General features: G+C 28.8%; 1 long non-coding RNA gene across 1 annotated transcript in view; it reads left to right on the forward strand.

Moving 5' to 3' along the window:
• Positions 1–18,146, forward strand: part of LOC127279115 (uncharacterized) — a 36,601-nt gene extending 18,455 nt beyond the window's left edge. Inside the window, exons 2-3 of the long non-coding RNA XR_007842592.1 lie at positions 13,292–13,436; positions 17,958–18,146. This is a non-coding gene — a long non-coding RNA (uncharacterized LOC127279115). The remainder of the gene's footprint in view (positions 1–13,291; positions 13,437–17,957) is intronic.
• The last annotated feature ends 4,752 nt before the right edge of the window (positions 18,147–22,898 follow it).

Below are 22,898 nucleotides of genomic sequence, written 5' to 3' on the forward strand. Positions count from 1 at the left end.
TTTTTAAATTAAAAAAAACTTTGCTTATCTTTTTCTATTTCATTTTGAGAAAAAAATATTCTCATTTTTTATAGCATGTGTTGACTGTGTGATATATATATGACAATCATCACCTGCTATAAAAATGAAAATAATATTTTTTTTTTTGAAATGAGAAATAAATTTTCATTTTCTATTTTACACTAATCGAGATTTGGGTTTATAGCGCGTCTCTTCTTACTATATTCTGAAAGATCATCGATGCGTGAGGAAGTGCCGATGTTGCCATCGTCGCTTCCAATATCTATATATAACTATATACATATTCCAATAGCTAACTTCCTCGAACTTTCCGCGCGAATCGTTTCAATTATATTTGGCACTGTGCAGTGTTTACTCGAGACTCATAGTGAAAATCCCGCACTCACCCTCCCTCCCCCCCCCCTTCCACCCTATTTCTCCCTTTTACGAGTGCACTTTTTCTGTAAAAGCGTACCGCGTCAACGAAATTGGAAATAAATCTTCGACCTTTAAAAAATAAAAAAAAAAAAAAAAATTGGCAATAAATTCTCGCGTTAACGCAGTCCGGTGGGCATTCGCCCTCTAAATTTTAAAATTCCCTAATTCCCCGGAAAGGGGTACCAAACACACTCAACTTAAAAAAGGGGAATCGATGTCATTCTCGTTCTCACGTCTTTCTTGTTTATAAATTTTTAATTTATTTATTTTTGTTTAGATTTTTATTAGAAAAGTTTTTTTTACCAGAGAAATAAAATATTTGTCTCAGAGCCAAATAAATATTTATTTGATTCAAATAAATTTTATATATATAAATAATTAAATAATAATAATAATTAATTTCTATAATTACCCTATTTTATTTTTATTAACCCTTTGAGGACCAAATTATTTCTTAAATAATCGCGATTTTTGATTTTTAAACAAATTTTTTAGCGAAACTAATTAAGGCTTTTTGTCTCAAAACCAGAGTTTAGAATTGGAAATTTATTAGACTAAATGGTAAATATTGATCGAATATTTAGTTTTAAAAATCAAGGAACTTATGCTTAAAATAACAAAAAAAATATTTATGTTGTCTGAAAGCAACAATTGTCCTCAAAGGGTTAACACAATTTTTTAATCAATTCAAACAAAATTTGTTTGATTCAACACCCGCAGAGAAAAGAAATATTTGTCGCAGAGCCAATTAAATTTTTATTTGTTGCAAATAAAATTTGATTTAGATAAAAATTTTATTTATGACAAATAAAATTTTTATTTACGCCAAATAAAAAAGTTATTAAGTTCTGAAACAAATATACGTTTATTTAACTAAAATACATATATTATATTTGTTTAAAATAAAATATTTCTTTGGAAATATAAATATATTTGTTCTGAATAAATGCTTGGTAATTTTAATAAATTCGAAACAAAAAATTTGTTTGTTGCAAAGAAACTTTTGGTTTTCCAAACAAAAGTTTGGTTAATAAATTAGTTATTTGGTTGATTCAACCAAATTTTGGTTGTTTTAAATAAATTTTTTCTGAGTTTTTAAATGCCTTTTTTTATATAAATATTTGCTGGACGCATAACATTGTTTCAATATATATATATATATATATATATATATATATATATATATATTATTCCAAGGAGTAACGACTATTTGTTCGGTGGAAAAGGTGGAGTCGTGCACCATTATCGAAGGAAGATGTTCTTTTGAGAAAATGGCAAAAAGAATAAAAGAAAGTGGGGGAGGGAGGTATACAGGCGGAAGGAAACGGAAAAGTGGGAGAGAGAAAGGTTGGTTGGAGGGACAGACATTGGAAAAAAGAAAAGCTGATACCCTTGGAATTTTCATATCGACACAGAATGACAGTTTTTTAATATTAAATTCCTTCCCGGTTTTCGACTTCTTTTTCTCATCCTATTTCTACTTTCATGCTAGGATTTTTCGTGCAGCAGAACGAAAAGAAGGAACGTTAATTTGCATATCACTTTGGCCTCTCTCTCTCTCTCCCTCTCTTTTACTTAAATTCTCTTATATTAAAAATCATCTATGCACCTCCTTTACTCTATTACAGTTAAATCTCTCGTGAATGGAATTTGGCAAAAAAAAAAAAAAAAATTCCTCATAGTTATTAAATTTTTACGAAAAAATTTGTAAATTGATCAAACCTCCAGGTCAGTATTATTTTGATAGAAAATTTTTTTTTTTTTTGGAAATTTATATCGTACACCCAAAGAAATGTTTTATTTGATTTTGAAACAAATATAATAGATTTGTATTAAACAAATGTATGTTTGTCCCAGGGAGTCGATTATATAATTTGATCAAAGTCAAATTTATTTTTTGATTGCAATACGTGAAATTGCTATCAAAAAATAAATTTGAATGCGACGTTAAATTGAAATAAAAAATTAAATTTTAATTTAACGTCGAAGTTAAATAAAACAATGAATTTGTTGAATTAAATTTGACATTGACGTTAAAATGAATTTGATTTTGACGTCAAATCAAATTACATAATCGACACCAAGAGCCTAATAAAACTTTTATTTGGCGTACCGTGGATGTCCCAGTTACCGTCCACCTAAGACCTAGTTTCCGTCCAGTTTAATTTTCAAAATAACATTTATAAAAAAATTATTTTCTTTTATTTGTTTACTTAAACTAATAAGTCGATTGCGTGCCAAAAGGAATAAATTATTGTTAAAAAATAATTTAAATTACTGTACGAGATATTTGTAAAATGGACGGAAACTGGGACATGGACGGTAACTGGTACATCCACGGTAAATATTTTATTTATCATAAATAAAAATTTGTAACAAATAAATATTTTTTTTTAGTGCAGAAGTTTTTATTAAAATAGCAAAGGTATATAATTGTTTCAATTAAATATTTCCACTATTTTACTAAAAAAAATTTCGTGGTCCAAATAAATTTTTCTTTCCCATGAAATTTTTTCGGAAAAATTTCCTTTGTTTCATAGTTGATGCGTTCCTCTGTTTTTTTTTTTTTTATTCTACTAATGTTCTTTTGTTCTCCTTATCTATGCGTGTGGGTAAAAGAGTAAAGGGGAGAGGAGGTATATTCATTTTTCAAGGAATTTACAGTAAAATGCAAATGCAGAAGGCATCTGGCAACAATGGCCGTGGTTTCGCCCCTATTTTAAGGGTTGGTTTTCGGTAGCGTTTGTGGAACAAGGACACACGGCTGGGATAGTAAAGGACCATCGTCAAAGGGGGGGTGGGGTGCGAAGGAGGGAGACAAGAGTCCGGAGCCTTGCCGGCCATGCAAAGCAGTAACCCCGACCCCTGATAAGGGTGGACAGCCACGATCGATTAGAGGGCTACCCCTCACCACATACACCACCCACCACTCACTACTGCCTTTATATATATATATGTTCAAAACCCAAAGCTTTAACCATTCCGATTTGCGACATAGACGAGCTAACGATCTCTGGACTTAAAAATGCAAATTTTTTTTTTTTATCGATAATCTCATATATTTATATATCGAAAACCTTCATCAGTTTTTGTAAGCGCCCTTCGCGTGTGTGTCAGATGATACACGATAAAAGATTGAATAATGTCTGAAAGTAGTTTTGTTTTCCATAAATTGTCAAACATATTCTCTCAATTTTTACTATTTCAATTTTTTCAATTGTTATATTATGCAACACCGAAAAAAAAATATTCTTGTATTCAGAGGAAAATTCCTCTTACAGAATCCTCTTGAATTTTATTCTTAAAACAAGAGTATTACTCTTTAAATGAGAATATTTTTCTCTAATTTCAAGAGGATCGAAACCAAAGGACTATTCTAGAGCATTCCTCTTATATTCAGAATAATCTTTTTAGAATAGAAATATAATACTCTTAGAATTTAGAATAATCTTCTATGTTTAAGAATATTCCTCTAAATTCTAAGAGGATTTCCCATAGAAAGTCGCTCATGCGCAAAGATGATTGCGTCAATCATTTACGTCGCGTCATAAATCGCATATATTATGCGTAAAAAAGTTTTAGTTTCTGTGTGAAAAAAGGGGAATAAACCAAAATGAATAATAATCTTTTAAATATCTTGATAGAAATGCAACTTACACAATACGTGTCTATTTTTGAAGGTAAAAGAAATTTTTAAGAAAATTTAAATAATTTTGAGGTTATGCAATTACAAATTTTATTTTATTACGATTTTTATTTATTTTAATTTTATTTAAAATTTATTTAAAATAAATTTTCAAATTTAATGAATTATATGTTTTGCGTATTATTATTAAAAATAGATTTAGTTGATTTATTCAAAAAAAAAATTAAAATCAATTTCAATTTATTTATACTCAAATAGATGTAAATCATGGAATATCAAATTTTATTCCTTTTAATTTTATAAAAATTATATCTATGACACACAAACTAGATGATTGCATTTTTATTATTTCAGAGTTCTTTTTAAGATAATATTTTTCTCTTAAAATAAGAGTATCCTATAAAATTAAGAGGAATAATTTCAGATAGAGGACAATCCTCTTAAACCAAGAGGACATCCTTTTGCAGCATACTCTCTAAATCTGAATAAGTGAAATTTCACTTAAAATGTGTCAAAAGTCTTCCACGTAGAAAAATAAGTGTATATGCACTTAAAAATAAGTGAAACTTCACTTATTTTTGAGTGACAACCACTTATTTAAAAGTGCATATACACTTATTTTTCTACGTGGAAGACTTTTGACACATTTTAAGTGAAATTTCACTTATTCAGATTTAGAGAGTATACTAGAGGAAAATATGCAATGAAATAAGAGGAATCCTCTTGAAAGAAGAGGATTTTTTTTCGGTGAACTGGTGATATAATGTTATATGGAGAAAAATGAATGTTTGTTCTTACTAAACCTGGAACTAAGAAATTTTGTTTTGTCGCTACAACAAATCTGTATTGCTGCAGTAACAATATATTTGTTATTACAACAAATTCAGTTGTTACAACAATACAAAGTTGTTGTAAGGAACAATAAAATGTTGTAACAACCACACTGAGAAAAAATATGCTATTGAATTAACAGCATTTCTGCCAAGGGTATAAAAATTATTATTGATTCAAAAGCATATGCTATAAAATCTATAAAATATTTTACAAATTTTATAGCATATGCTTTTGAATCAATAATTTTTTATACCTGTGGCAGAAATGCTGTTGATTCAATAGCATATTTTTTTTAGTGTAAAAATTTGTAGTAGTAACAAGTATATATTGTTAGTGCAACAGTACAGATTTATTGTAGCGACAAAACAAAATCTGTTTGTTTCAGGTTCAGTAAGTACAACAATTCATTTTTCTATAGTTTGTACCAAAAATGTTATTTTGTACTTTTTTTAATTTTAAAAATAAATTACCACTATTTTCAGTTGCAAAAAATAAGATTTTGATTTTTAATTATTGTACAATAAAACAATTGTTACGAAAAATTTTGTGTCAAAATAATACTTTAATTTTAGAGAAAATCTTACTGAAGTGATTTAGTTGCTAAATCCCAACTGTGAAATTTCATGGATTCGAATTTAGAAAATAGAAAATTTAATACTTTTTACACTTAAAGAAAAATCTAATAAATAAAAAAAATTTTTTGGTATTTTTTTAGGACATCTTTAACGTAAAAAAAAATTGTCCAAGTTCTCATTCGTTTATATTTCGGGTATAAAGTATAAAGTTTATATCGAGTTGTTTGATGGGCCGTCGGATACCGAGAGAGGAAGAGAGTGAGAGAGAGAGTCGCGTCCATTATTGAAGAGCGCCCTTTGTGCTTTGTCGGTAAATTAGTCGATCTTATTTTCCAAGGCAAACACACTTGCCATGGACTCCATCTGTATTTGAGCGGACTTTGTTTAAACAAGGCGCGCGCGCGCGCGAAATCCGTATTTACGCAAAGACAGAGCGCCTCCTTATTGGTGGAAAGCTTAAGTTTCACGGATATCAACGGATTGAGAATTTACCTTCCTTTACATGTATATTACAGTGTCCCTTATATACCTTCTATTAATTATACTTTTCATTGTTAATTAAATATTCATTTATGGCATTAAATTATCCATACAGTTCTTTTGAATTATCAATTTCTATCCGAATTTAAATTTTAATGTATCAATTTATTTTGTTTCTGAATTAATCCAAATTCATACTGAAGCTGAATTTTGTTTTCAATTATGTTTTTTTTCTAATCAATTCGTTTCATTCCGAGACTAAATTGTTTTGAATTTTATTCCGAGCCAATTATAGTTTCTATCCGAATCTAAATTTTAATGCATAAATAATTATTTTCGGATCAATCCGAATTAGTTCTGCGGCTGAATTTTAACTCTTTTCAATTCTGCTTTTTCTTTTCGAATCAATCTGTTTTATTCTGAAACTAAATCCTTTTTAATCCTAAAAATTCATTTCGAATCAATCCCATTGAAAACGGATTGATTCGGAATTAAATTTTAGGATTCAAAAGGATTAAAATTTAGTTTCGGATTTATTCGTATTGATTCGGAATTCAATTTCAGAATTCAAAAAAGAATTAAAATTAAGCATTCACAGAAAATTAAAAGGCATTAAAATAATAAGCGTTGTATCTTATTTTAATACCTTATAATTTTCTGTGTTGGAATGAAACGAATTGAGTCGGAAAGAATATTTTTAGTTATATTAAAATTTAGATTCGGATAAAAACTGATTGGCTCGGAAACAAATTTCGGAATCCCTCTAAATAAAACCTACTAAAACGGATTGAATCTCATAACATTTTTGTAGGATAGACAAAATTATTTGTTATACAAGAATTTAAAATTTTCAAAAGGATTGATGTTGCTTTAGAATTTTTTTTCTATATATAAATATTTTTTTTTTATACATAAAAAAGGGAAGAAAGTGGCCGTTCCAAGTGATTCGACGCGTCTCATGGAATCTTGAGCAATCGTAATGGGAATCACTTAGACGATGCACGCGGGGCAAGTTTTTCCGGGGAACTGTAACTGGTGATAGATTTTCGCGTCGGGGAAAATTTAATGGAAAAATCCCAAAGTGTCAAGTACAGACATGCCGACGATACGTCAGACCATTCACGAAACCAGTCGCGTCTCTCCGTTTTTCGCGCAAGCAAAAAGCGAAACAGAAAAAGCAAGAGATCGACAGAAACGAAAACGTGAAAAAAAATACTCGCGCATATATATACCAGAGAGGGAAAATAATGATACTAGTATTTTGAAAAAAGAAATCGTTTAAATTATGTTTTTTTTTTTTTTTTTTTTTTGCAATCTTATAGCATTTTAAAAAATATTTTATAATTGAAAATAAAATCAACATTTTCTAAAATCCTATTTCCTAAAATAAAATAATAATTAACTGTAAAAATTTTACAGTAAACATTTTCTTTATTTTATAATTATAAATGTTATCAGCAGTTTAAAAAAAAAAAATTATTTTTTTTCCAAGTGTAAAAGGGCCTTTTTGGAAATAAGGTAGATTCCTAACTTGGTCGATATTGCGTTGAGAACGACATCTATGGAAGGGTTGGTGTCAAGGATTTAATGAGAAATTGGGTCGGTATTGCAGTTGTGTTTCATCTCTAAAAGGGGAAAAGGGAGGGTTGTCCAAAAGTTCAACTTTCCCCTATTGTCGTTGAGCCAGTTGGAGGGGATAGTGAAAGGGGTGAAAGATATGTGAAACGTGATCATCTGAAAACTGAACAAGGGAGGTAGGGCCAGTCATGAAAAAGACGAAACACGGCGTAATAATGGCTCCTGGTCATCGCAACAAAAAAAAATTTTTTTTTTTCAAATAATCTGTTATTTTATTATTAAATAAATATTTACTTGAATCAAATAATTTTTATTTCAATTAAATAAACTGTATTTGAACAAATAATTTCTGTATTTGAAAAAAAAATATCATAATTTTTTATCAATAATTTCTGTATTTGAAACAAATATCATTTAATGTATTTATGATAAAAAATTATTTGTTTCAAGTACACTGAAAAAGAAGATTTTATATTTGCAACAAAATCGTTTTGTAAGACAATTTTGGTTCTTGTTACCAAATTTTAGTTGGCTGAAACAAAGTCGAAAGTTATTTCAACTAAACACTTGTTTAGGCCAAGAAAATTATTTGCACACTAATTTAAAAGTATCAAATTGATACCAAAAATATCAAATTGATATAAAAATTTGTATCAATTTGATATTTTTGGTATCAATTTGATACTTTCAAATTTGTGTGTGGTTGAACATTTTTAAATTCCATAAAAATTTGATTACGACAACCAAATAATTTAATTCTCTCTCAGCTAATATAAACATAAACGTTAAATTGATAATAAATAAATAATAAATAAATAAAAAAAGATAAAATGAAAAGAAATAAAGTAGAATAACATTTTTAATTTTACAAAAAAAAAACTGTTGGTTCGTTCAACCAAACATTTTTGTTGACCTAAGAAAAAAATTTGGTTGAGCTAACTAAATATTTTTGTTATGCCAACAAAAAACTCTTAACCAAATTTTTTCGTTGACTCAAACAAATAGTTTTTTGTTGGTTCAACTAAATTTTGGTTGCTGGGGGTCAATTACGTAACTGTTTCCGGATCCCACATTCCGGATCCCACTTTTAAAATTACCTTTTCCGGATTCCACAATCCGGATCCCACTTTTCACATTTCGGATTCCACTTTTCAAATTTCACATTCCGAACTCCTCTTTCAAAATTCCGTATTTTAGATTCTAGATTCCACATTCAGAATTCCGGATCCCACATTTCGTATTCCAAATTCTGGATCCCACTTTCAAAATTCCGTATTAGGGATTCCATATTCCGGATCCCACTTTTCATATTTCGGATTCCACATTCCGTATTCCACTTTTCATATTCCGGATTCAACTTTTTACATTCCGTATTCCGGTTTTTACATTTCGGATTCGACTTTCAAAATTCCGGATTCCATATTACACAATCTGAAAGTTAAGTCCGGAATGTGAAAATCGAAATATGGAATACGGAATGTGAAATGTTGGATTCGGAATGTGAGAGGTGTAATCCGGAATGTGGAATTCGGAATACGGAATGTGAAAAGTGGTATCCTGAATACGGAATTTGAAAAATGGAATCCGGAATGTGGGATCCAGAATATGGAATCCGAAATGTGAAAAGTGGGATCCGGAATTTGGAATTGGAATTTGTGAAAAGTGGATTCCGGAATACGGAATGTGAAATGTGGAATCCGGAAAAAGTTACGTAATTGACCCCCTGTGACTAAAAATTTTCCTTAGTCTAAATATTTTTTTTTTAATAGTCAAGTAATCGATTATTTGAATCAAATAAATTTTTTTTTCAGTGTAATTATATTAAAATTGTATTTTGTTCGAATAAAGTGTAGAAAATATATATATATAATTTTAATGCGATTCTTTTATAAAGTTCGTTTATACACGAAGACAATTGGTACTTGGGAATGGTAACGTAGAGCATCGCGAAACTTGCAGAACCGCAGACGCTTTGCATCGAAAACTCCGACGTCGTGTGGGGTAGTTCGGTTCGGGACGAATTAATTTGCCAAATTGAACGTTCTTCCATCGAGTCCGATAATTCGGTACTAGAGGTACCTTCCAACCTATACATATACATATATATATATATATTAGGAACATTGAGTCAGTGAATTCCCTTCCTTCGATTCGAAGAGAGAGAGAGAGAGAGACAGCAGTCCTTCCTTTAACCATCTGCCACGGTTACCTGAGCTGCGGGGAATTTCGAACAGTCTGCAAGGCTACAAGCTAGTTCGGTAATCGAATTATGCGAGTCAGGATATTGCGTAGCACTCCGGCCCTCAATTGTTTTAAGTCGACATCTCCGCCGTCGGAGCCAACCTTCCATCCGGACATTGAATTTGTACTAAACTATCGGACGAAATATCAAATTATCGCGGGGGAGGTGCGACGCTTTAGCCTGTCAACGCCCGCAGCCGCCAATCACCGAATATCAAATCCGGGGCGGTTCTTCTTTTTGATTGCGAATCGAATGATAATAATAATAATAATAAAAATTAAAATGTCTGAAACATTTATTATTTATTATTATTTTTACTATTTTCTGATATTAGTAAACGATTCAGGTAACATAACCTAAAAGTTGGCATACATTTTTTTGGTAGAAATTTTTTATCTTTATCCAAATGCGATTTTTAATTGTCTAAGGTGTTAAAAATATAATTTCAATATTGTGCGGCAAGGTTGCTCCAAGCTTACGTGTTGTCTGGGTTTTCTATATAGTATGAGCCTGGCTACACCGAGACCACTAAATTTGATGCTCAGGCGTATTTAACGAGGAGAGTATATTTGCGTTTGCGCAGAATATTTGTGTACATCTGCGACCATGGTTGCGATAGTGACAGGTTAGAAAATTTAGCACGACAAACTTGTCGCAAGTTTACTGCAAGCTTCAAATGTCCCACCTGTCCCAAGCTTGCATGGTAAGCTTACCTAAAGATTGCTCAGTAAGCCTACCGAAAGATTGCAGTGTAAGGTTACTGCAAGATTGCACAATATGATTATTGCAAAATTGCTCAGTAAGTTTGCACTTTAAGCTAGTAGCATGTTTGGTGCAAGGTTGGTAAATAACATTACTTTGAACCTAAAAAATTTTTAAAAATCGTTTGACATTTTCCCATAGATAGCACGTAAACTTGCAGCAACCCAGCGGCAAGCTTCCCGCGCAATATTGCCAACCTTGCACGGCAAACTTACCGCAAGCTTCAAGTGTCCCACCTGACCCAAGCTTGCATGGTAAGTTTACCGAAAGATTGCTCAGTAAGCCTGCCGAAAGATTGCAGTGTAAGGTTACTGCAAGATTGCACAATAAGATTATCGCAAAATTACTCAGTGAGCTTGCACGGTAAGTTTGTAGCAAGGTTGGTGCAAGGTTGGTAAATAACATTACTTTGAACCTAAAAAAATTTTGTTTTTAGGTTCAAAGTAAGGTTATTTGGCAACCTTGCACCAACCTTGCTACAAACTTACCGTGCAAGCTCACTGAGTAATTTTGCGATAATCTTATTGTGCAATCTTGCAGTAACCTTACACTGCAATCTTTCGGCAGGCTTACTGAGCAATCTTTCGGTAAACTTACCATGCAAGCTTGGGTCAGGTGGGACACTTGAAGCTTGCGGTAAGTTTGCCGTGCAAGGTTGGCAATATTGCGCGGCAAGCTTGCCGCTGGGTTGCTGCAAGTTTACGTGCTATCTGGAAAAATGTCAAACGATTTTTAAAAATCTGCTACCTAATTTTTCAAACCAACTTTTTAAAATTTAAAAATTGAGCTGAATGATGAAAAATAAAATTCTTTTATCAAATTTCTGAACAATAATGAAATACTAATAAATTGGCCAAGAAACTTGGTTTATAGGATCGCGAGTGATTTTACCCAGTAAAGCTTCGAGAATATATATCGGACCTTTGAAGCCCTTCTCACTCTCTTTCTCTCTCCTTCGACTATATACTAAAAGGGTGCCATTCACCATCGGCGTCCTCTCTGTAATTTTCGCTAACGACCCAAGTTTTTTCGTGTCCGAGTCGAGTCCGGGGTATCATAAATTCAAAATGGCGGATCCTTTTGGGGCGAAAACAAAAGCCACTCGGGTTTGAGCGAGACCTCCAAGGGTCGGGGGTGGGTTCACAACCCTTCTGACGTACAAAAGGGGTGAAAGAGAGAGAGAGGATGGAGAAGGAGGGTTTCAACTACCGAAAATGGCGGACCCAATTAAGAGAGTCTAGGCTATCCTGCGTGGTCTTATATATATATATATGCTTTTGGATACATGAAGAGTAATCAGTACCGTCAGTTTTAAAAAATAGAGTATCCTCTCTTTTTTTTACCAAAGGCGAATATACATTGAAAATTTCAAGTTTCGTATACTCGTGTATATATATATATATACGACGAGGGGGGATTTGCCTCAACAAATGTCAAGTAAATTTTTCAACCTCTCATGCAAAATCTCTATATACCGCGCGTTTGGCTCCTCGTTCACGTTTGGTTGACCTTGATGACGTGCCTATTAAATAAAAATCTCCCTAACGAAAAAAAAAAACCCAACAAGGGTAAAGAACCTTTGCGACTAACTAATTAATCACACTTACCTTTTCTACCCCTTTTCTCATGGTGAAGATTCTTCAAATCGATTTTTTTTTTGCGCACAGATATTATTGAGATAATTGAAGTTATCAATTTTAAAGGAAATTAAATTACAATTAAAGGTAGTTAATTTTTTTCCTTTGAAACTGCATTCATATGAGACAAAATTTTCGAAGTTCAATCATCATAGTGAAAAGATGATTTTAAAATGAGTCTTAAAATTAGCAATACTTGTTATAATGGAAATTTCATTGCGTATAAATTCAGCAAAGTTGCCTTATAAAAATGTTGCATCTTAAAATAAGGCACCTTTTCTGCCTTAAAATTCTTTCCGGAACATTTCGAATCAATCCGTTTTATTTTAAAGATAATTTTAATCCTTCGGAATTCTTAAATTTAATTCCGAATCCACGAATCAATTTGTTACATTCCAAGGCCAATTTTAATTCTGAAATTTAATTCCAAATCAATTCGTTTTATTCCAAAGATAATTTTAATCATTTTGAATCCTCAAATTTCATTCTTAATCAATATGAATAAATCCGAAGCTAAATTTTATTAATTCTGAATCAATGCGAATCAATGCGAAGCTAAATTTTAATCCTTTTGAATCCTAAAATTTCATTCCGAATCAATCCGTTTTAAATAGGATTAATTCGGAATACATTTTCAGGATTAAAAAGGATTTAGTTTTGGAATAAAACGGATTGATTCGAAAAGAAAAAAGAAAATTGAAAAGAATTAAAATTCAGCTTCAGAATGAATTCGAACTGATTTTGAAATAATATTTTGTAGTTTAAAATTTAGATTCGGATAGAAATTTATTGGTTCGGAAATAAATTTCAGAATCTCACGGAAAAATACTCATTAAAACTGATTGAATCCGAAACTTTGTTCAAGAATTTTTTTGGTGATTGGAAAAATTTTAATTTTGTAGAATCGAATAAAAATTGTACTTGTTGCATATCACTTGATTTTATGTATGCAAAATTGTGTAACTTAATTACATAATTCACTGTATTTCGTAATAATGATAATAGTAATTGTAGAATAATAATTTCGTAATAGTAGAATAATAATTTCGTAATAGTAGAGATTATATATTTATAATTTGTCATTTTATTAATATACCAGATTTTTCAACCACCCTTTTGAAGTCTTCATGGACCAAAACTGGATAGACGAGATAGTAAATTTAAACATTTGATCTTTGAACTGGTTTTCACTGCGGATGCTGAACCTTTGGACCTGATCAGGTCTTTTTAAAATAGTCCAACAGGTGATATACAATATATTAATTGTGTAATCCTTTATAAAAAGAGGGTAAAATCATAATTTACGACCTTTAAATTTCTTTTTAGTTTTTAAATTTTTCTACCTAATTTTATTTTCAAATTTTTATACCAATATAAAATATTTATTTATTTATTATATTTTACAAGTGAAAATTTTTTTTTATATATTATTATTTATATCTACTTATTTTTGATATAAAAATGTTTCTATTATTTTTTTAAAAAATATTCATAGTTATTTAATAAAAACAAATAAAAAAAATAAACTAGGGAAAAAAATTTTCATAATTTGACGAAAAAAAATTCTACACAGATAGGGTAATGATAAAAATGAAATTCTGTAGAGAGAGACTTGGGTTGGCATCGCGCATATATACTTGTTCTTTGTCTTTCTTATTTTCATCCTTCGTTCTAAACTCGACTGGCAATATTCTCTACTTATTTCTTCAAAGGTATTACAAAACAGAAGAATACACACATAAGTGTTTATATCATAGGTAAAGCTTTTACCACTTTTCAAATAAAAGAGAATCTAAATCGCGTACATATTTGAAATTTTCTGCAAATTATTTATTATTAAAAAACGAAACTTTTTTTTATTAAATATCAAAAAAAAATTCACTTTTAAAAGGGAGTATTTTTGAAAAAGAAAATTTTTATTCAAAGAGAAATTATTAAGTATCAAAAATTTGGCTTTCAAACAGGGAATATTTTTGAAAAACAAATTTTTATTCTAAGAGAGAAAAAAAAGTTTGATTCAAAATAAAAACCATTAATAAATAAATTTTTATAAATAAAAATAAATTAAAGATGAAAATAGATAAAATTTTGAAATTATTTTAATATTACTGTATATTTTATTTACAAATTCACTTTTTGTAGAGGGAACAAGAATTATTTATTTGAAATTCTTTAAATGTTGAGTATGTAGTATTATAACAATTAAATGCAAATTTCGTCACGTTGACAGAACAGTATTATGGATTTTATGTGAGGGAAGTTAACGGTATTCGTATTTAGGGTGCTTAATTTAGAATTTCATGAATATGTAACTTGGAACAGTGAGTAAGGTAATTGTCACTCTTCCCAGATAAGAATGTGGTTGTATTATAGGATCCAAAGTTTTCTTGTAATTCCATAGGCAAAGTAACATAATGCATTTTCAGGGATATTCCTGTGAATCACAATTACAAATTTTCACATCAATTTCGAAAATTTCTATTTAAATACATTTTTACACAAAATCAAAAAAAAACTTATTTTTAGAAAAAATGTTCTTTTCTTTTAGAAATTTTATTTTTTTTTTAAGAAAAAATATTTCTTTTCCAATTTTTTTTTTTTTTTTTGAAAAATATGATAAATTTAAAAAATGTATCGGTTTAGAAAATGGGAAAGATGAAAAGATGCGCACACAACTTACACATAACAAGACGCCTGACTGGTCACGCCGAGAAAAACGAGAAAAACTTGGAGAATGCAAAAGTCCTCATACCCCTCATCGACTCGTATGAAAGTCGAACCCAAGAGAGAGAGAGAGAGAGGTCCGCCTTCGACTTCTTCAGTGAAAACTCGCTGAACTTTCTTGGTGGAGTTTTTCTTCTTTTTTTCCCTTTTTTTCGGTTTCTTCAAATCCCATACCTCCTTCTCACAACTGCCAAACAATGATCACCTAACAAAAAACATTCAAAGTGATCGATTGACTCTATTCGCTTTTCACAATTTTTTCTTTTTTTTTTCTTTTTTTTTTTTTTTTTTAACTCCAAACTTTATATATTCACCCTTGATTTCCAATAAATAAATCAAATCGCACACATTTTACAAAACAGAGGGAAATATTTTTTCTACATCACCTTTTATAATCATTTTTTTCGCGCTCAGAAAATCAATAAAATTGGAATATTTGCATTGAAAATATTTTTTCAATATTTAAAAATATATTTTTAGATAATTTAGTATTTTTAAATTAATAATTAATTAAAATTTTTTTTAATACTTGTAAATATTTCGAAAATACATTTACTATTTTAGAATAAATAAATTTTGTAAAATAAATTTTCTGTTCTAAAAATTTGGAATATTGACAAATAGGAAATTTATTTAAAATTATGGTATATATATTTTCGTGGTGTGGAAAAATTGTTTGCCTGCGGTCAAGAGACATTTTTCGTGATATATATGAGAGCTTTTTTCTGAAGAGCGCTCGTGAATATCAGATATATATGTGGAATATTGAAAAATAATTTGGTTAGCTTTTTCATATTTTGACAAAAAGGATTGACAATTTTTTTTTTTTTTTTTTTTTCTTGACAAATTTTTTTGGAAAATAGTAGAAATTTCCCGGTTTTTCGGAACAGTGCATCGTATCGATTCGAATTTCCGTGGGCGTTGCTATGAGATGGACCCTTGTAAGGCTCGAGGAGACTTGAGTGTCGCCAAGCTACCCTTCCACCTCCGCAACCACCATCTACCTCACCTCCGGGACCAAGTTCGTAAATGTGTGCACTTTCATGTACAACTCGCAGTTATTACTTCTACAAATATACATATACACATCGAGAAGATATCGAGATCGAACGACCCCAATTTCAAGAAGTCTTTATACATACACATATTATATCTATATGTATATATATGTGGCGAGTATATAACAGTATTTGCACACCTCCTAAAAACCTAATTAATTTAGAGACAAAACGACGGTGGAGATAGATATTCTTGCAAATCACATAAAATTTAACAAAATGAAAACTTAATTAGAAATCAAATAATTAAATTACAAATTTACTTAATTTCAAATAATCTTTTTGTTTATCTTTAATTGGATTTATTTTCGTTTAGTTTAATATAAAAGTTTATTTCCTCTTTTATGGAGAAGGTTTATTTATTTTTTTTTAATTTGGAAAAATTTGTTTCTAACTTTTAGAAAAGAAATTTAATTAAGGGAAAATTAATTTTTTTCTGATTTAAATATATAATTTAAAATAATTTTTGCTGATAATTTACTTAAAATAATAATTAAACGAAATTTAATTTCATTTTTTTAGGATTTAAATAATAAAGAAAATTTTTTCTGATAATTAATTGGTGATTAGTATTATTTATTAATGATTAGTAATTAAATTACTATCTAATGCAAAAATAATTATAATTTATGAAAAATTGATAAGTAAGAGTAATTAAATAAGCTAAGAGTAATTAATTAATTGTTGATTAGTAGAAAAATTAAAATTTAATGTAAAAGGAATTGTAAGTTTATAAAAATTTAATTAATTTTTTTTAGAATTTAAATAATTCAAAATAATTTTTCGCTGATGATTTAATTAAAACAATAATTAAACAAAATTTAATTTCTTTTCTTTAGGATTTAAATCAGAAAATTTTTGACTTTTTTTTGTTGATTATTAGTTAAATTAAAATTGAATGTAAAAATAATTGTAATTTATATAAATTTAATTAATATGTAATAGAAATGTTTTATTTCGTAATTTTTTTTTTTTTTTTTTTGTGAATGATGATTTAAGGCGAATGATCACCACTGTTTGAAATTTGTCTACATGGGCGATTGTGGTCAGTTGTTCGGGTCGTACAACCCCCGTTTCACTAGTCGATCTCGTTTTTATTCCGGTTTTTCGGTGAACTTCGCCCTGAAAACGGGGCACTGCCTGTCAACACAGAGGCGCGCGTGCTGAATGATAAATGCTGGCCCACCGCTAATGTTGCTGCACAACAAATTATAGCCGGTGTGATAGCATCTATTTTGAGAGCAAAATAAATAAGTGTAGACAGCTTGAAAAAAAATTGCTTTTTTTCTAAACTTTAATTTTATCGCACAGAAAATTTTATTTAATAAACAATTTAATAAATTCAAAATGAAAAAATTTAATTTTTAAAATAAATAAAAAAAATTTTCTACTTTCTAAATACAAATTAGTAAAAAAATTTAACTAATTAATAGAAACAATTTTTTTACTAATGATTTAGTAAAATTTAGCTGAGATGTAGAAAATCATATATACTAAGTCAAATTACTCTCTAAATCTGAATTAGTAAAAATGTTTACTAATTTAAATTAGTGACTCACTTTTTGCTTTAGAATTAGTTAAATTTTACTAATTGTTAGTAAAAGTTACTAATAATTAGTAAAATTTTACTAATTCAGAAGCAAAATGTCACTAATTCAAATTAGTAAACATTTTTACTAATTCAGATTTAGAGAGTAGTAAAAAAAATAATTTAAATAGTACCTGACTGTTTGTTTTAGAATTAGTAAAATATAACTAATTATTAATAAAAAAAATTTATTAATTGTTTAGTAAAATTTAACTAATTGAAAAACAAAGTCATTTACCAATTTAAATTAGTTAACAAATTTTTACTAATTTAAAAAGTAGAGAATAATGAATATTAGAAATAATTTTTAAAATATAATTACATTCGACAATTTTGTTTAACTAAATTGAATTAAATGAAATTCCATCGTAATTAATTGCTACATTTATTTACAGAAGGGAGAAACTGTGGAAGGTGAACTAAAAAGCAGTATATTTAGGAATGCTGAGAAAAGCTGAGCTCTTATTTATTTTAGTGATATTTTAAAAAAAAATTTCATTACTTATAAGATTTTTTGTTTATCTATGAAAAATTTTATATATTTAACAATTACTTTTTAAAGGAAATAAACGATCAAAAATTTTGATGATCCCCATTTTTCCTATCCTATATATATTTTAATTTCCATGAACTTTATAAATTTATTTAATTTTCTCTTTCGCAGAATGTTGCAGAAATTTTTATTTATATCCAAACGACTAAATTCAATGTCTTTGAATCTAATTTTTAGACTAAAATCGTAAAAGAAATTCTTCACTTTTAATTAATGAAATTCGTATAAAAAAAATTTTCAATGAAATTAAATAAAATACAAATGTATTAAAATTAGAAAATAATTTTTATTTAATTTAAAATATTCTTAATTTAAATATTTAACTTTATATTAGTATATTTAAATATTTTAATATATTAACAAAATAAAATTTTTTAAATAAATAAAAAAATTAAATTTCAAGCTTAGTTCGTTTTTTTTGAATATGTTGATGAAAAGTCATATATTTAATTAGAAACAAGAAATTAATTAGTTTCTGAAATATTTGTTACGTGACGAAATCTCATTGTGTGCAAATATTGGCCATCAGATTGTAATTTCGTGTATATTCGCCTCATTGGAACCCATTTAGCTCTCTGCCATAAACAGATAATCTTCAGTTAACCAGTTGAAATCTTTCGTCCAATCAGATATATACAGCAAGCAGGCAAACCAGATATTAAATTATCGTCCCTGTACTCCTGAGGTCATACGAGTAGGAAATCGCGGTCCTAATTCTATTATAGGTACAGAGGGAGAGACATATCAACAAATGGACTTTAGTTAATTGGAATTCAAAAATTTTGCTTTTCATTTCAAATTTTGAGTATTGTATAGTTTTTTTTCTCTATATTTATTTTTTTTTGTATATTTAAACGTTTTTTATTAATTACTGTTAAAAATTATTTTAACCTTACCTTTAATTTTATATTTTATTTTAACAATTTTTTACTATAAAATTGAATTAGTTAAAAGTAAATAATTATTAGTAAAATAATGGGTATTTTTTGCATCAGAAATTAGTGTAAAATAACCAATTATCAGTAAATAAAATAACTTATTATTATTATTAGGTATTACTAATAAATAAATAAATAATAAAAAATAGTCAAATTGCACGAATTATATTAGTTAATAGATCAGTCACTAACTATTTGCTTTCAAATTAGTTTGTTTTTAGTGATTCAAATTTAAAAATAGTAGATAAATACTAAATTGAAACTAAAAATTACTAAATTTAATTATTAAAATTTAAATTGAAATACTTGTCTTACCTAATAAATTAGTATTTTGATACTAAAAATTAGTCATTTTTAACTAACAGTAAGAATTAGTCAAAACGGTTACTAATTCAAATTTAGAGAGTAGATTGTAAAAAAATACATACGCTCTGAAGAAAGGGACCTATACACTGAAAAAAAATTTATTTGATTCAAATACCTGTGTATTTGGTTATTATCAAATAAATATTTACTTGAATCAAATATTTCTTATTTGAATCAAATAAATTGTATTTGCTTCAAATACTGAAATATTTGGTTCAAATACTATATATTTGATTCAAATAAGAAATATTTGATTCAAATAAATATTTATTTGATAATAACCAAATACACCGGTATTTGAATCAAATAAATATTTTTTTCAGTGTAAGAAGCAACTGAATTATAGGTTATGTTTACGATTATAGATTACGTTTACGTTTTTATTTATGTAAAATCAAAATCAGTTTTTATTGAATATTTTCTATGTAATAATAAAGATGGAAACATCAATATGATTTATATTAAGAAATTACGGACAGTTTAGGATTTACTTTCGAAGTATAGTAAAAATTACTTTATTTTTGTTTTCCATTTTTCTTCGTGTTTTTAAAATTTTTTTGTTCAACTGTAGCGGAAAATAAGAATAGTAAAATTTATTCTGGAAATTGTATTTTTTTTTTACTATTTCCGAAGCGAAAGCTGTCAGAAATGCGAAGAAATTACACGGAGAAAAATGGAAAAACGAATAAAGTAACTTTTACTATACTTTAAACGTTAAATCTGAACTGTCCGCAGTTTCTGCGCATTTCTGAAAAATTTTACTCCAGAAATAGTAAAATTTACTATATCCGGAATAATTTTTACTATTTCAGGAGTAAATTTTACTATTTTCGGAGTAAATTTTACTATTTTTGGAGTAAAAATTTTCAGACATGCGCAGAAACTGAGGACAGTTCAGATTTTACTTTAAAAGTATAGTAAAATTTCATTTATTCGTTTTTCTATTTTACGAATTTACTTTGGAAGCATAATAAAAATTACTTTATTATTATTGTTACCCATTTTCCTCCGTGAAAAAGTTTTTATTCAACTGCAGCGAAAAACAAGAATATGTAAATAATATAATAAAAAAATAATTATTAGGGGTAAATTTTAATTTTTAAGTATAAAGAAGAAGAAGAGCATTAAAATAGAAAAGACATTGCAAAGGAAAGGTTGGCAAGTAAGAAAGCCATAGGTCCTTTGAGGCTAGATCCGTCTCGTTCGTTGCCTCGGATTACAATTTCGCGAGTCCAAGAAGAAGGAAGGCAAAGGGTTGAGAGAGAGAGAGAGAGAGAGAGAGAGAGAGGACGAGGGAGAATGAGAGCGTGAAGGGAGAGTAAAATGGCCGCCGGCGAAGGGTAGTTTTGCTTTGCAGGGGTGGGAGGGGGGCTCTGCTGCGAGGGTGGCCAACGGGGTGGTAGAAACGAGCGGATGGCCCAAGGGGGCGAAGTAAGGGGGTGGACTGCTAGCCACAACCCCTTAAGGGTCGAACGAACCCTTGCACTACCACACCGGGTCCTCTAGAGTTTCTAGTCTCTCTCTCTCTCTCTCTCTCTTACTCATCCTCTGTCTCACTCTTCCTCTGCTTCCAATTGCATTCTCTCTTCCTCCAACTTTCTCTCTCTCTCTCTCTCTCTCTCTCCCTTATTCACTTTCTGAAACGTCAGTGGTGGCTATTTCTCTCTCTCTCACTCTCTCCCTCCCTGTATCTACAGCCACTATAGTCCCGGCGGCCACCCGAAAGGCTTCTTGTGCGAGTGAGTCCGAGAAGGACCACTTGTGAGAAGACCAAAGCGAAAGAGAAAGAGGGATGATGAGTCACGGTTGCAGAGGGAATGAGAGTATGTTGTGGAATGAGAGAATTGTATATATATGTATATAAAAGAGAGGGACGATGGTCTTAGAGGCAGGGGTGGAATTTTAACATTGGGGGCTATAGTCTTAAAATACACACACCTCGCGGAATGACAAGCGTGAATTAGAGTCTCGAGAAGAGCGCACTTGGTCTTATATATATATATATACGTGTAGGTTTGGACCGTTTGGAATTTTTACGTCACCACGGTTTACACGCCCTTTATGTATACTATATTGTATAACGTCGCTCTTTGCCAAAAGGGTTCTGCAATTACTTAGAAACGAATACGGTATACTGATTTTTCTAAAATTCTGTTTTTTTTTTCATTTTCTCTCTCTCTAAATCTGAATTGGGCTCTTAAATCAACGGCGTTGATTTGTTCATTAAATGAATATTGGTATAACCGTTTTGATTAATTTTTTGTTAAAAAAATGACTAATTGATAGTAGAAAACTAATAATTTGTTTATAATTTGAATAGTGTCCTTACTAAATAAATTAGTAGTTATTTATAAACAATTAGTATTTTTCTACTAAGAATTAGTAGATTTCCAATAAAAATTAGTAGCTACTTACTAAGAATTAATAGTTTTCTACTAAGAATTAGTAACTATATACTAAAAATTAGTTATTTTTAACGATTTGCAGTTTTCTACTAACAATTAGTAGCTATTTATAAAAAATTTGTATTTTACTATTAACAATTAGTAGTTATTTAATAACCATTAGCAGTTTTCTACTATAAAATTAATAGGTTTCTACTCTAAGATTAAAAACTTTTTGAAATGATTTTTAATATTAAAATTAGATTTTAAAAGACAACAGTTATTAAAAATTACAAGATTTTTTTTTATGAACAATTTAGTTAACATTAATAGACAATTCATTCACTTAATTTCGTAAATTTAATTAAAAATACGCATTAAATAATTTGAGTAAATTTCCATATCTTCTAAAATAACAGAAATTATTTTTTCAAAGAGTATATATGTATATATAACCATCGGTACTTTACAATTTCTTTTTCAAACTATTTTTTAAAAAATTGCTCCTTTTTGTCGTATTTAATTTATATAGTCGTTAAATGTTCTTGTCAAGTTTTTAAAGCAATTAAAAAATTTTAATTAACGCTGCGTAAACACTCGCTACAAAAATGCAATTATTTAAAAAATGATACTCACTGTAAAAGCTTGAAAATACAATAATTATATTAATCTTAAAAATTGTTTTAATACAATAATATTATATCTAATGGTAAAATTTCTGTCAAAAAAAAAATTTAATAATTTTTAGAATTTTAATATTGAATTCAAGTATAATTATAATTTGATAATATCAATAGAGGAAAATGGTATGAAACATTCACTTTTCTATGACCTTGGATAATTCATAACAGTTTTAAAGTACGAAGCTTCTTTAACGTGATATTATTAGTTCATAAAACTTAACCAGATGAGGAGTGAAGAAATGCGAGTTTCACTTGCAAACTTTTCCAAGATCAGCTTAAGTTTGAAAAATCATTTCTCCTCAAACTTTACATCGCGCGCGCACCCCATTTATATAACTTTTTTTTTTTGTTATACTTGTCTTCAAACTTTTTTTTACACGCGTACTTTTCAATGTAAAGATTTTTTTTTTAA

The sequence above is a fragment of the Leptopilina boulardi genome, unplaced genomic scaffold, assembly GCF_019393585.1.
Source record: "Leptopilina boulardi isolate dan_hultmark-lab unplaced genomic scaffold, ZJU_Lbou_2.1 LbouV2_214, whole genome shotgun sequence".
Taxonomy (NCBI): Eukaryota; Metazoa; Arthropoda; class Insecta; order Hymenoptera; family Figitidae; genus Leptopilina; species Leptopilina boulardi.